The 11730-nt window shown below is 32.6% G+C and overlaps 1 non-coding gene across 1 annotated transcript; it reads left to right on the plus strand.

Moving 5' to 3' along the window:
* Nucleotides 1-290: 290 nt before the first annotated feature.
* On the plus strand, nucleotides 291-397 carry LOC139865439 (small nucleolar RNA R71). The gene has a single exon (XR_011764960.1). It is a non-coding gene; the product is annotated as a small nucleolar RNA R71 (small nucleolar RNA).
* Nucleotides 398-11730: the final 11333 nt, after the last annotated feature.

Below are 11730 nucleotides of genomic sequence, written 5' to 3' on the forward strand. Positions count from 1 at the left end.
TATTGCGTGAATATCTTTAGTCATCTTTTCCATTTGTCTCTCGAAAGCATCTAGCTTTGCGGAAATGGAATCAAAGTCATGGCTAGAATCGGCTCTAGCCGCTTTAGATGATCTAACGATGTACTTTTTCTTGATGCCACTCATGTGAGTGGGAAGCAGTGTTATCAATAATTTTGTAAGCTTCAGTTACGGTTTTCTTCATAATGGAACCACCAGCTGCTATGTCGATGTCTTTTCGTGTAGTAATATCGCATTATTGATAGAATATTTTTACTATTTGATAAGTGTCTAAACCATGTTGAGGACATTTTCTCAGCAACTTTCTGAATCTTGTCCACACCTCATATAGAGTTTCATTTGGCTTCTGTGTGAACGTAACAATTTCTCCTTGAAGTCTCACGACTTTAGATGCCAGAAAGAATTGTTTAAGAAATTTTTCAACTAAGACATCCCATGTATCAATCGCCCCTTCAGGTAACGATTCTAACCAATCTTTGGCTTCTCCCTTTAAAGTCTAGGGAAATAACATGAGATAGATCTGTTCATCCTCAACTTCTCTGATCTTGAATAGAGTACAAATCCTATTAAAGGTACGAAGATGTTCATTTGGATCTTCCTTCGGCGCACCACTAAATTGACATTGATTTGTTACCATGTGTAGGATTTGTACTTTGATTTCATAATCTGGTTCATTAATGTCTGGTTGAGTAATTGCGTGACCTTGGCTAGTGCGTTTAGCTCTCATTCGATCTTCCATACTTAGAGGTTCCAGATGTTCCATGATTGAAATTGTTGAATCTGAATCACTAGAGGATTCTGACTTAATGGTTTTTTCCTCGATAATCTCTGGATGAGTGATTTGTGGTTCAGGAGGAATGATTAGTGGTTCAGGATATCTGAATTGTCCCTGAATATCCTCCGGGTTCTCAATTGTGAGGTCGGGTTCAAAAAATGGATTATCGGAAATTTGAATTGGAGTACTTGGTCGACTAGATGACGATTCTAAAGAGAAATCAACGGCGACAATGTTGGCTAGATGTCTTGATCGAGTTACAGGTGGTGCACGTATGAAAGGTGGTGAACGTTTTGCTCGGTGCATTCACTGAATATCCTATTAGTTATAAAAATAAAAATTATTAAAGCTATCAAATTAATAGACTTTTCTGATTTTGCCCACGTTTCGAATAGCCAATAGATGCAGCAGGTAGTCAGGACCCTTTAAATCGGAAGCCCACAACTCGCCACTAACAAATCCAACTATTACTACGAACCAGAAAATTTTGGATGTCTTTCAATTTTAACCACTTAAAATAATTTTCGTCGAAATTTAAAGAAAATAAAGAAAATTCTATGTCCTAAAAACTAGAGCATCGAGAAATAAGAAAGAAAAAGTGCGTCGAAAAATAAGCTTCGAAACTTAAAAAGTACTAAAATTTATAAACAGCGTCGCAAAATTCTAAAGCACCTAAATCTTAGTCTTAAAGAAAAAGTACTTAAGGGATTTTACTGAAAACCCTAAAAATCTAGAAATATAAAATAACTACGACAAAATACAAATCTTAAAACTAATTACGAACGATAAATATATAAATTACGAATTAACGATTAAAAAGATACGAAATATAGAAATAAAACTTCAAGTTATAAAAATACAATTTTTTTTAAAAAATATTATTTTTATATTATGATTTTATAAAAGTATTAATTTATATAATTAATAATAATAAAAACACTTAATATTACAAATAAAATTAAAACTAAATTAAATATATTAATTAACTAAAACCCTAATTAGGTTATATATTAATAATAATAAAATTATTAACCCTAATATGTAATGAGTGCGTACTAGGTTTGCTGCCAGAGCAGGCTCCGCGAGTGCGGATGTCTGCTGCCCAAAAACTTCGTGACTGCGGAGGATGCAGATTCAGATGAGCTGCAGGCTCAAATTACGCAGGTTCAGTTTTTTTTTCTTTTGCTTTTTTACTTTTAATTTTTTTTATTTTCTGTTTTTATTTTAAATAAAACTTATATTAAAAATTACTTATTAATTTTTTTTATAACTTTTCACAATAAATAAAAATATAAACTTTTTAATAAACTTAAAAATATAGATATAGATTTTTTTATGTTTTTATATTTTTGTTTTTAATATTTAAAACTTATATTTTTACAAAAATAGATTAAAACTTAATAAAAATCTTTTTTTTATATATGGCGTTTTAGTGCTCCCCGGCAGCGGCACCAAAAATACTTGATGTTAAAGCGAGGTGTATACGAAATAGTTATAATTTTACTGCGAAATACTATTAAATACGATACAATTTTACACAAGTTATTTATTTATTTATAGAGTGAATATAGCTAAACCTTGCTACAACACTTATAGGCAGTGTACCTAATCGTACAGTAGTGTAGTTTTTAGTAAGTCCGGTTCGTTCTAAAGGGATACAACTAAATTTAACACTATATTATATTTTAAACTATATTTGTATATAAATATATATAAGTAGTATTATTATTATAAAAAGGGGGTTTTACCCTTTAATGACTGGTTTGTCGATTTTATGTCTTAAGTCGCAATTAAAACCTAATGTAAAATATTAAATATACAAATGACTTAATTTAAAGCGTAAAGTAAATGACGATAAATGAAAATGCGATAATTGAAAGTACGATAATTAAAAGTGCAATAATTAAAATGACAGTAAGTAAAAGTGCGATGAGATATAAAATAAAGGAATTATGCTTATTTAAACTTCCGTAATCATGATGTTTAACGTGTTGATTTTAGTGAATTCTGACCGACTCTAGACAAGATTTCCTCAATCATATCCTCTGGTAGGTCTTCTAAAATATTCGGTTGTCTACCCTTAACGTCCATTTTGTTTTTATACTGTAAAATAGACAAGGATTAGATTCGTAATAACAAACAATACAAGCAATTTTTACATAGAACATAAAAGTACAAGCACACTACAATACATATAATACACAACATGATTACAACCCTCTAATCTGAATCACTGGTTTCTTCTTCTTCGGACTTGGTTTGTTTTTCCTAATTTTCTAGGAATATATGGTGTTCCTCTAATACGAGCCGTCATTTTCCATAATGGTCTAGAAAAACCTGGTGGTTTAGAGGTTCCCGAGTCATTGTTACATTTTAGGAAATACGGATGTTGCCGATACATATAAAGTTCATCGGGGTTGGAATCGGGTTTCTCTATTTTTATACCTTTTGTAGCAACCCGACAAAATCGTCATTGAAGGCGCTGTTAACTTAGTCTCGTTGCGTGGTCATAGTCCCTATATGAGACGTTTTTGACCAAAATTATGTCGCATTCATTTGAAAAGTACAAGACTTGCAAGGTTTAGTTTACAAACGGTTCGACAACACGTTTAAGTTTACAAAGTTATAAAGCATAAATGAAGTAACTTGCGACATAATATAAGTTGAAAATCACAGTTGCTATAAATACCGTAAGTATGTAAACATTTGTTTGAATTCAAAGGTGCTATCACTAGCGTATGCATGTATGCTTGACTCCAAGCAAGTAATCAAAGTGTATGCATGTATTCTTGACCCCAAGCAAGTATGAGTGTACGCGGAAGCATGTATCAAATAGCCATGTATGAACCTGAGAAACATATAGAAAACTGTCAATGAAAAACGTTGGTGAAATCATAGGTGTTTTAGTAAACGTTGTATTTGAACCACAAGATTTAATATAAGATGATTATCAAAATCATTTGCATTCCAAAGTTGTTATTTGTTTCGCGGGTACCCAATTATCAAATAGCCATGTATGAACCCTGTTACGTAGTGTTAGAACATACACTATACTCGAAAATATATTTCATCCGCTAACGGTAGCGAACCGTCCGAATGAGGCTCGTCAAGCCCATGTGATCACATAATATAAGTTCTCGTTTACACCCTGCAAGTGTAACTAATGATAATTGAATTGAGAATTTTTGTTCAAACCCGTACATGGAATGTTCATTTTCGTACTTGTGTTCAAAGTGTAAAAGTATGATACGTATATGTTTCTCATCCCATAGTTTAAAGCATAAAAGTTGTTTGAAAGATGGGACTATGATCTCACCTCGAGTGCACGAGTATAAAAGTACTTCACAAAGTAAACGTGTGCATGAAAATTGCTTAGCCTTGACCTAAACAAGTAAGTTGTATTAATTAACCGGTTACGACACAAGGTCAGGCGAAATGTGTTCAATTAGTCCTATGGCTCGTTACGACTCGATTAGTATAGCATGTGAATCACGCTGTCAAGTTTCATGCAAGAATCAAGTATAAAATACGATTAAAATGATTGCATAAGTGTTTGGTTAAGTTTGACTAAAAGTCAAACTTGGTCAAAGTCAAAGTCAACGGGGTCGGGTCGGGTATCCGACAATTTTTCCATGATTTAAAAGTATATATAAACATGTTTGCCAAGTTTCATGTTAATCGGAGTTACGAGTAAGCGGGGGTGAAAACGTGAAAAAAAAGTAGTTAGGACAGACCCAAATGGCGCGCCGCTCCATTTAACTGATCAGCAAGTCTGGCAGTTTTCACACTCAAGCATGAATCCAACTTCAAATACACATAAATCATAAACCGTAAACATCCAAAACAAGTATCTTATATCGTTAGAAAGGTATTTTGATAAGGAATACAACTAACCACTTTTCATCAAGCAAAAACATCATTTACAATAGCCAAAATCTCGTCAAGTGATCATTAAATGTTCAAAATCATCATTTCAAGTTTACAAAATGCATTTTAAGATTCGGGAATCCAATTCACACATATGATATGCCGTTTTGAAGGTAATGAAACATACATTACAACTAAACACGTACTAATAACATTTCATGGCATTCAAAACATCAAAAGTTCGTTTTAAGTCTATCAAACCCTAACCAAAATTCACAAAAATCAATAATCATGCGTTTGAAGTTTTCTTACTCAACCTACACATCAAAACGAAGCTAGTGATACTAGTAACACAATTAAAACATGAACTTTAACAAATTAACAACATTAACTCATCCAAAATCAAAGATTAAGCACACCCATTTCAAATGTTCAAACTAGTTACTCAAAACAACGAATCGAGCAAACAAAACATATATTCATGTTATACACGAGCCATAGACACTAACTAACACCATTTCAAGTCAAAAACACGAATTTAGAGAAATCTAGAGTTTTAGAAATGTTACCCAAACGAGATGAAATTGGTACCAAAATGTAGAGGATGAAGAGAGGATCACGAAAATGTAATTTGTTTTGATGTTTACTTCTACAATCGGATTTAGATGATGATTGTATGATGAAGATGAAATGGTAGATGTTTGAAGTAATACTTGAGAAAAAAAGGAAAAAGAAATGAAAATGAAATGAATGGTGGAGATGGTGTTGACTAAGTCAACACATAGTTACCATTTTGCTCACTTGGCAACATTAGTCTCTCAAGTTTGTAGTCGGGTGCATAAATTAACCGAACGAATATTTTAAAAACGCTAGAGCAAACGAGTGATATTATAATTAAATAACGGGGGTATTATGAACGTTAGTCAACGGAAAATACGAATTTAAATAACGAAAGATATTATTAAAAAAAAGACAGCGTTAAAAATAAATTTAACAGAAAAACGCGGGATGTTACATTACCTACACATTAAAGGAAATTTCGTCCCGAAATTTAGTTGGAAGTAGTAGTCGTTGTTTCTTCTTCGAAACGTTGGCGTTGCAAATTCTACGAATAAGTGAAGGTACTTCTTTGGACATTTCAACGAACTTCGACAGTCGGGTTTTTTCGTAGTTTCAGAGTTTGGTTTCACGATTCAAAATTTCAATCGGTTTTCTCATAAAGTGGAGTTTGCCATCGATATTAAGCTCATCGGAAGGAATAACAAGTTCTTGTTCGGCATGACACTTCTTCAAGTTTGATATATGGAATGTATGTTGAACGGAGACTCAAAGAGTCAGAAAATCTAAACGGCTAGCAACGGGTCTAAAACGCCCCAAGATTTTAAAAGGATCGAAATATTGTGGATTTAGCTTTCTACATTTCTCGAAACGGATTACACCTTTCTAAGGTGTGACTTTTAACGTTACACGGTTACCCACTCAGAATTTGAGAGGTTTACGTCTAACATCGGCATAGCTCCTTTGGAGACTACGGCCGTCTTGAGCCTTTCTTGGATTTGAACGATTTTAACAGTTACTCCATGAATGAGTCCGGGTTCGGTGACTTGATTATCATTTACTTGGTTCTACAAAAGGAGAATGACGTTTCTGGTCATATAAGATTTCAAAAGGTGTGACGTTAAGACTTGAATGATAACCATCGTTATAAGAGAATTTGGTTAAAGGCAAAAACTTTTCTCAAGTAAATTTGAAGTTGATAACGCAAACTCGTATTATGGTTTCCAAGGTTTGAATCATGTGTTTGCTTGGTCCGTCGATTGGTGGATGATACGCGGTACTCATATTTAAACGTGGTCCCGAGGCTTTTTGGAAGGCACTCCGAAATCTAGAAGTGAAACGAAGATCTCGATCCGAAACGAGGTACATTTCTTTAAGGTATATTTGAAAAAGTTTTTTTTTTAGGACTTGAAAACGTTTGTTGGAACAAGTTTCTGTTTCTCAAGAATTTTTCGCCGCGGAAGATTTATCGGTTTCCGAAAACGTTTGTTAGAGCAAGTTTCTTATCGGTTTCTGAAAACGTTCGTTAGGACTATTCACCCTCATGGCGAATACTAGTATAACGTGAAGAGTCTTTTCCTCCATTGAGAATGTAGAATAAAGATTTCCTAAAACGGAAGTACGAGTGTGATGTGAGAGAAGTTTCCGCCTAGAGGTGAGCATAACAAACATATCGTAGTTCGTCGATAAAACTGCGCGAAGACGAGATAGTATACACATGTAACATACGTCTGATGTTGAAAGAATTTTCCATTCATTTGGAAGCATAAATATGGTTCGACAATTAATTGAAGATGTGTCCCAGGTATGGTTGTTATCAGTATTCTCAGAGTTTTCGGATGTTCAAACAAGAAAAATGAAGTCATGTACATGGCACTTGGTGGTGATTAGGTTGATCGAGTCCAATCACCATCACGTGTCATTAGAACTTTGGTATGACTTACCATAATATAACCACGTTGATCGAGTGTCGTTATATTACGCTAACTCATACCTCCATCCCCATATCACTCCATAGATTCAGGTTCGTGTAATTGTGAAGTTTTAAAATGAACAAAGCATAGCGACATCACCAACGTGACTCGTATTTAATCGAAAGAATTAGTGCAACTCTGAAGAAGCGTTCCCCGAGGGAAGTGTATAAATGATTGTTCACGTCAATGCGATTCAAGTCATAACAATAATGTATTCCGGTACGAGAAGTGTAACAAATCATGATAATGAATAGTACGCAACCGTAGTGACAAAATAGTGATGACGATACTCACCTAGAGTAGTGATGGTAGTAACAAGAAGTGGTAGATAGTAAGGAACACCGGTGTGACACCGATAGTAAGTTGAAACGGTGGCGAATAACAATCTGGGAGACAGAGTTTCCGAACAAGTGTGAGTAATGAAGTCGTCGTCATCCTTACGAGTATGAATCTTGAATTTACGTGTGTCACCAAAAAGTTGCAGAATACAAGTTCGTATGATGAAAACTTGGTACCATTAAGAAGTTTGCCTAAGAATGATTCAAGTATAATGTACAAGTAGTCAAGTAAGTGCTATCTATAGCAAATGTATGTCAGAATGCAATGGCTAACTATCCGGTTGTAGTGTAGATTCACTAATGCGTCCTAACGACTCTGTCAGACACACTAATGCACATCCTAGTTCCCTACAACCAACGCTCTGATACCATCTGTAGCGACCCGACAAAATCGTCATTGATGGCGCCGTTAACTTAGGTCCCGTTGCGTGGTCATAGTCCCTATATGAGACGCGTTTGACCAAAATTATGTCGCATTCATTTGAAAAGTACAAGACTTGCAAGGTTTAGTTTACAAACGGTTCGACAACACGTTTAAGTTTACAAAGTTATAAAGCATAAATGAAGTAACTTGCGACATAATATAAGTTGAAAATCACAGTTGCTATAAATAACGTAAGTATGTAAACATTTGTTTGAATCCAAAGGTGCTATCACTAGCGTATGCATGTATGCTTAACTCCAAGCAAGTAATCAAAGTGTATGCATGTATGCTTGACCCCAAGCAAGTATGAGTGTACGCAGAAGCATGTATCAAATAGCCATGTATGAACCTGAGAAACATATAGAAAACTGTCAACGAAAAACGTTGGTGAAATCATAGGTGTTTTAGTAAACGTTGTATTTGAACCACAAGATTTAATATAAGATGATTATCAAAATCATTTGCATTCCAAAGTTGTTATTTGTTTCGCGGGCACCCAATTATCAAACTTAACTGTTTTGTACCCTGTTACGTAGTGTTAGAACATACACTATACTCGAAAATATATTTCATCCGCTAACGGTAGCGAACCGTCCGAATGAGGCTCGTCAAGCCCATGTGATCACATAATATAAGTTCTCGTTTACACCCTGCAAGTGTAACTAATGATAATTGAATTGAGGATTTTTATTCAAACCCGTACGTGGAATGTTCGTTTTCGTACTTGTGTTCAAAGTGTAAAAGTATGATACGTATATGTTTCTCATCCCATAGTTTAAAGCATAAAAGTTGTTTGAAAGATGGGACTATGATCTCACCTCGAGTGCACGAGTATAAAAGTACTTCACAAAGTAAACGTGTACATGAAAGTTGCTTAGCCTTGACCTAAACAAGTAAGTTGTATCAATTAACCGGTTACGACACAAGGTCTGGCGAAATGTGTTCAATTAGTCCTATGGCTCTGATAATGCTAAAAACGAACACATATTTCATAGCATTATCCCTCAAGAAAGACAAGATTTTAGTTGCAATTGTTCTATTTACAAGTGATATTCGTTTAAATAATAAAAGGTGAAGACAAAAGGCAGATTCGACGATTTGAAGACGCAAACGACCAAAAAGCTAAAAAGTACAAAGTACAATCCAAGTGGTTCGATATATTGATGAGAAACATCTAAAAATTACAAACGTACAAGCCACAAAACGCAAAGTACAAGATATTAAATTATACGAAAAGGCGTTCGAAAATCTGGAACCGAGACATGAACCAACTTTCAACGCTCGACGCAACGGAGCTGAAAGTACAAGTCAACTATGCACAAGAATATAATATAATATTTAAATAATTCATAATAAGAATAATAATAAATAATAAAAAGTTGTTAATTGAGCATAGTTAAGGGGTCGTAAGTGAAAATTTCAAATCAACATTTGCCTATAAAATGAGAGTACGGAGAATGAAGAAAGACACACCTTTTTCCAATCTTCTTTCTCTATATATGTAATTTATATATTTATATATATATATATATATATTTATAATTATAATTTTAATTTAAGTTTAATAATAGTTGAGTTATTGTAAGAAATGTTTTACGGGTTTTAAAGTCGGAACTCTGTCCGTGTAACGCTACGCGATTATTCACCACTGTAAGCTATGTTCTTCCTTTTTAAATTAATGTCTCGTAACTAAGTTATTATTATGCTTATTTGAGCCGAAGTAATCATGATGTTGGACTAAATATTAAAGATTGGGTTATTGGATTTTGTACCATAATTAGGGTATGGACAAAAGACCGACACTTGTGGACATTGGACCATGGACCATTAATAGATGGGGGGTATTGTCTAATCGAATGACAACTCTTTGGAGTCTGTCGAACCTATCTTCAAATTAGTTAATCTAATAATTATTAAATGATTATGCATGTCCTATTTAGTGACGTTTATACGACATCTTTTACAATCATTTAATTAATCAATTGGGTTGGGTAATTTATTATTCATTCTGGCCAAGTGGGTAAATTAATAATCATGGACTAATTAAAACAGGGGTGGATTACATACAAGGGTAATTGGTGTAATTGTTAACAAAGTATTAAGACCTTGGATTACACACAGTCGATAACCTGGTGTAATTATTAACAAAGTATTAAGACCTTGTTACAATTCGAATCCCCAATTAGTTGGAATATTTGACTTCGGGTATAAGGTTAATTTGACGATCATTTTATAACTATGATCGATGAACTATTATGGGAAAAAACCAGATAGGTATCAAATAAATCCAGGACAAAGGACAATTAACCCAGCATAACAAATTAAAATCAAAAAGTCAAACATCATGATTACGGAAGTTTAAATAAGCATAATTCTTTTATTGTATTTCTCATCGTACTTTTATTTACTCGCAATTTTATTTATTGTAATTTTAATATTGTTATTTATTTTACGCACTTTAATTATCGTCATTTAACTGTACGCTTAAAATATAAAATCGACAAACCGGTCATTAAACGGTAAATCCCCCCAAAGTTACCTATAATTACTATATCTAGTTTAACTACTTAATTAACTAATTTGACCTAGTAAGACACCCAATAATAGTGTCCACGGATCGACCTCCCGGACTTTACCTTAGCTATATTATTACATGATAGGTATACTTGCCTTTTGTGTTTTAGTTTAATTTAGGTGATTTCCTGTAGTAAATAAATATAAAACTGATAGCCGTTTCATACACACCCTCTAGAACACATCAAGTTTTTGGCGCCGCTGCCGGGGACACTTTTTGTGTCTTCACGGGGTATTTAAGTTTTTTTTTAGTTTTTGATTGATTAAAGATATATTAATTTAAATATAATAATTTAGTAAATATAATAATATAATAATATTGAAATAAAATATAATAATATAATAATATTGAAATAAAATATAATAATATAATAATAATTTTGAATCAAATTTGAATCGTAAAGTTTTAAAAAGTCATATTTTTTAAATACTTTAGGGGTATATTATGTAACTTATAATTAATAATTTCTATCATATCGCTTTCATGTGAATAGTAAATTAATTAATTTCGTTTCATTTACTATTCATGAATAGTAAATGAGTTAAAAAAAGTTTTTTAAAAAAAATAATAAAAAAAATTATTAATATCGTTAAAAAAAGAAAAAAAATTTAAAAAAAAAAATTTTAAAATTCTTAAAAAAGAAATATTAAAATCGTTAAAAAAATATAAAAAAAATATAAAATTTTTTTTAAAAAAAATATATATATATTTTTAAGATTTTGTCTATAAAATTAAAAAAAATATATTTATTTTAAGTTTTATTACCTTTAGATTTTTAGACTCTAGTTACAACTTTTAGTATTAAGTTTAGTTTTGTCATAGTTATTTTTATACTTTAGATTTTTAGGCTTTGCCGTAAAATCCCTTAAGTGCTTTTTCTTTAGACTAAGATTTAGGTGGCTTAAAATTTTGCGACGCCGTGTTAAAATTTTAGTATCATTTTAAGTAATTACCGTTTTTCGTTTAGAATCTCTTTTAAGTTTCGACGCGCTACTTTCTTATTTTTATTTTTCGACCTTTTATTTTTTTGACGCTTTTCGACGCAATCTTTTTCTTTCTTATTTCTCGACGCTCTAGTTTTTAGGACATAGAATTTTCTATTTCTTCTCTAAAATTTCAAACGAAAAATTATTTTAAGCGATTAAATTGATAGACATCCAAATTTTCTGGTTCGTAGTAATAGTTGGATTTGTTAGTGGCGA

Source organism: Rutidosis leptorrhynchoides, chromosome 8, assembly GCF_046630445.1.
Source record: "Rutidosis leptorrhynchoides isolate AG116_Rl617_1_P2 chromosome 8, CSIRO_AGI_Rlap_v1, whole genome shotgun sequence".
In the NCBI taxonomy this organism is placed as follows: domain Eukaryota; kingdom Viridiplantae; phylum Streptophyta; class Magnoliopsida; order Asterales; family Asteraceae; genus Rutidosis; species Rutidosis leptorrhynchoides.